Raw genomic sequence first — 4,846 nt, 5'->3', positions numbered from 1 at the left:
CGCACGACCCCATTCGCAATCTAAACGTTCATGTGACGTTGGTCCATGACGTATGCGGCCCGACTGATGACGATCTGCTGCCTGGCTGGGTCCGCCGATCGCAGTGAGGTCTCCCAGTGCCAGGCTCGGAGAGTGTCACGAAATCAGCGCACATTTTTATTAAGCCGGCGCGGATGTTCCTTACGTTCACGTTCATCTTTCTCGTGACGTTCTCTACGTTTAAGTTCCTCTTTCTCTTGGCGTTCGTCAATGGACTCAAGGCATAGCGAAAGCTCGTCATCTTCGCAACGCAAGAAAAGCCTTTAGCACTTCTGATTTTCTGAGTTTGTCTGACAAATTCAAACCCAACTCCTTCGCATGCTCCAGCAATTTTGGTTGCGCAAAGACTTCAAATCCAAATCCATGGCTGTTTCGAGTGCTAACTTCTCTACTGCCCACTATTGCCTTGCTGCAATTAACCCAGCAAAAACAACACAATTACCAGCTCTGTTTTCTACTTAACAAAAGCCTGACAAAACTCAGTAGAAGAAAGTTCCACACTCACCAGACATCGCAGTCAAGAATCCAGCGCAGTCGTTCCGCTGCAGGCAACCAGTCATCACACAGGGCTCGTTGCACTGCTCCCGGCTTTCCGCTGAGCTGATTGTTGCACGGGTTATGCCTGGGACATCTCCGCTCTTCCCACCAGATGTTGCACCTCGGTCAGGCCTAGCTCATCTCACCAACTACTGTCACGGCGTGGTCGTCATTGTCCCTGCGCTATCACCAGTTGTTGGACGACGGTCTCACCTGGCTCGCCTTACTAGTCCCACCAACCATGGTTATGGCTTGGTCGTCCAACCGCTGCCTACCAGTTCTTACATTCGGGGCTCGCGCGGCTCGTCCAACCGCTGACGCAGTTGTTACATGCGGCTCGCGGCCCCTCGGTAGCGTTGGCCTGGTGGCTCCGTGGCTCGACGGACGGCATCAACAGTCCCAGCAAATACGAGGCGTCTTCTAACGAAACACCCTTTACTACAACATCATGAAGGAACGGGCAGAGAAGCTGACCCGGAGAGAATAAGACACACACACACAGTTGGTGTCTAGTGTCACCTCTGCGACGCCTCCAAAGTAGTCTCTCTCGCAATTGTTGTGGCTGTAGGAAGAAGGAAAAGAAAATGCATGGACCTGCTACTGGTTGTTGTTGTGGCTTTAGGAAGAAGGAAAAGAAAAGGCACGGACCTGCTACTGGCTCCGTAGCTGAGCCACCTCCACTGCCTCGTGCAGACAGCAGAGAACATAGAGAAGAAAGAAAAGGAAGAGGGAAAGAAAGACGCGCGCCGCAACAACAGGCGTCGTCCACCACCGAAGCGGTGACGGGTGCAATGACGGCCTACAACAGATAAAAACTCGCTGACAGGATAGCCCCCGCCGCCAGCGGCGGTGACCTACCTGTTGTTGTTGTGGCTGTATAGGAAGAAGAAAAAGAAAATGCACGGGCCTGCTACTGGCTCTGTAGCTGAGCCACCTCCGCTGCCTCATGCAGACATAAGAGATTATAGAGGAAAAAGGAAAGGAAGAGGGAGAGAAAGACGCGCGCTGCAACAACAGCCGCCGTCCACCACCGAGGAGGCGGCGGGCGCAATGACGGCCCACAACAGGCGAAAATTCGAACAGGCCATCCCCCGCCGCAAGCGGCAGTGACCCTCCTATCCCAGCCCCATCAGGGAGTTTCACCTACCTGCCCAGAGTCTGCCGCTGCTTTTTATAGACTTGTCAGTTCAGAGCGAAAGGGGAAGCCCAGCAAGTTCGAACAAGACGAGATGACTCAATCGTCGGTGGCGCGACCGCATATCCTCCGCCTCCTGCAGACTGACGAGGACAACACCCTCTTGACTAAGGCCCTTCCACGGAGGCCGTGATGTCACGCACCCCCCCCCCCCCCACCCCGGAACCCCGGACGCTGCTTTCGGCCTCCTGGCAGTCGCGTTGAATCTGTCGCGGCTGCTTGTTATAATGACACTCAGGTGCGCGTCTGTTGCAAGTTTTTTTGGGTTCGGTAATTATTAAGGGAGTTTGAATAACACTCGAGTATATTTTTTTCGCACCACCGAGGCATGCATCGCCAATATCTAAGGCAGCTTTTAGACTTGTAAACAGCGTTCTGAAATAGAGTCGCAAATGTTTTTATACAAATGGTTTTATTGACAGAAAGGGTTGCAAGCGGACAATTTCATTTCTTACTTAACGTGTTCATTTTTCTGTCCGCAGCTTTTATTTTTGCGCTGCACTTTGAATATGATCATTTCTCATTTTACAAAAGTTGTTGAAAGTAACGTTTGTTGCAGCACGCACTACATGCCGCACTAGAGTTTCTTGTGTGTGGCCATTTTTACAGGTTTCCAAGGTGGCATCTCGCGGAAATGAAATGCCTACGGGGCTAGCCTGCTACCGGATTTGTATCTTGTAGGCCGTCATTTCACCCGCCATGGCTTTGGTGGTGGACAACGGCATGGCCCTACGGGGCTGGGGGGTAAATAGGTGGTACGGCATTGGACACCAGATGAAACCTGTGTCAAAGTCTTTCCTGTTGCTATATCAATGTGTGATAGCTTCTTCATTAGGTTTTTCTCTTGGAAGTGAAGTAAACTTTCGCAATGTATGACAAATATGTAGTCACTTATTGCTGGTATATGGATTAAGAAGATGAGGAGGAAAGGCAGGGAGGTTAACCAGTAAAAGCAACCGGTTTGCTACCCTGCAATGGGGGAAGACTGGCATGTGGACATACTATTACATAATTTGTGTGTTATTAAGCAGTCCAGCACATAACTGCCTACTTCTGTTCATTATCCCTGGCCTGGTCAAATTCACTAAGACTGCCAGTCTTTTCACGTCAAACATTATTTAAGCACTACCTGACCTTCTGGTCGAGCAAGTGGGACATGAGGAGTATGGCATAAACCGGGTTCTCACCGTTGAATGCACGCTGGGTGTGAAATACTTCCGCGGGATGACTAATCCACGATTCATTTCTTGGAAGAAGGCAGCAGAGCAGGTAACACACAACATAAGAAGCACACACAAACATAAGGACAACGCTTCTTTCCTACTGGCATCCTTTGGAAACGCGAGAACACGCACCCTGAGAGCAGTGTCATAGCTCCCGCGACACCCAGGAACACAACAGCGTCCCATGTTACGCCACATCAAGTGTAGCCTTCTGCGCAACGCCATATCCTTGTTTCAAGCACCGGTGATGCTGGTCACACTTTAGTATTTTGCACGTACTGATACATGCAAAAATGCATGCACACGATTGAAACCACACTTGAGCATGGGAAAGCAACACAAAAAAAATGTCAACGCGAAGCTGTGCAGCGCCAAACCTAACCAAGAAATTAGGCAGCGACGACTAAAAAGCTGATATTCAGTTGCTCAAACATTTTCGCTCGAACCTGTTTCCGGCAATGTTCGGAGAAAGCCTTTATTGGCTCATACAGTGTCGAACAAAGGAGATCTGCCCTGATGGGGCTGGTGCAGGTGGGTCACCGCTGCTTGCGGCGGGGGCTGGCCTGGCACCGAATTTTTATTTGTTGTAGGCCGTCATTGCACACGCCACCGCTGATGGTGAACGACGGCTGTTGTGGCGCGCGTCTTTCTTTCCCTCTTGCTTTTCTTTCTTCTCTATATTCTCTTCTATCTGCACGAGGCAGCGGAGGTGGCTCAGCTACAGAGCCAGTAGCAGGCCCGTGCATTTTCCTTTCCTTCTTCCTACAGCCACAACAACAACAACAAAGCTGTCCGGGCGAGCGGCGCACCTGATTGGTCGACAGAGAAGTGACATCACCAGCCACCAAAATCGAAGCGACCAACCAGATGTCTCATTTTGTCTAGCGTTCCTGCCATCTGCAATCCCACACTTGGACGCGCGCCAAGGAACGCCACGCGACAGGAGCGATGGTGTACCGTCCGAACGCCAACGGTGGGGGAAGAAAAGGACAACTAGCGTGGCGTAGAGTTCTGGGGAGAGGAGGATGTGAGCAGGCCTTGTAAATGTCGAGAAGGTGTTGACGAGGGCGACGCACTCTCTCTCGAGCGCCGGGCTTGGCCAGCGTTTGCACGCACATTTATTTATAGGAAGAGAAAGGCACGGTAACTGTCTCACTTGTTTCCTGTGGACACCGCAACCGCGCCGTAAGGGAAGGGATGAAGGTGGGAGTGCAAGTGGAAAGAGAGAAAGAGGAGCCGTAGTGGAGGGCTGCGGGTAATTTCGACCACTTGGAGATCTTTAACGTGCGCTGACATCGCAGAGCACACGGACGCCTCTTCGTTTCGCCTCCATCGAAACGCAGCCGCCGCGTTTGCACACACACGCACGCACACAAATCTGGCGCATGGCACAGACATGCCGAGACGCGCCCGCGGGAGCAAGCGTTGGGCAGCCGACCGGACGCCGCCGAAATGGCCGAAACGCTCGCTGCTTTGCCTGTTGCTACGCTGTAGCCGCGTCAGCTGTCACACTTGTCGGTGACGAGACGTAACAGAGGCTATGCCTTGTCTAATTCCGTGCGCCACACGCATGATGGTGCTACGTGCACTCCAAGCGAAGAGGAAGTACAGCGGAAAAGTAATTTGCCACTCGCCTAACTGCGTGTTCTGTAATTCTGTAATTTACATGCTCATAATTATTATTATGCGCCACAATATACTTCTCTTAGGGACATTTCTGAGACAACACCGTAATCAGTAGACGCGCTTTTGTCCATTTCAAACCATCTAGCTGGCGTGGCGAAGTGTTAGCATGCTCGTCTCGCACAACAGAGGCCCACGCTCGATTCCTCAGGTCGGCGATTTTATGCGA

This window comes from Amblyomma maculatum, chromosome 10, assembly GCF_055883805.1.
Source record: "Amblyomma maculatum isolate TAMU_Amacu chromosome 10, ASM5588380v1, whole genome shotgun sequence".
In the NCBI taxonomy this organism is placed as follows: domain Eukaryota; kingdom Metazoa; phylum Arthropoda; class Arachnida; order Ixodida; family Ixodidae; genus Amblyomma; species Amblyomma maculatum.
The sequence above is the reverse complement of the archived record's forward strand: the minus strand, read 5'-3'. Positions refer to the sequence as shown.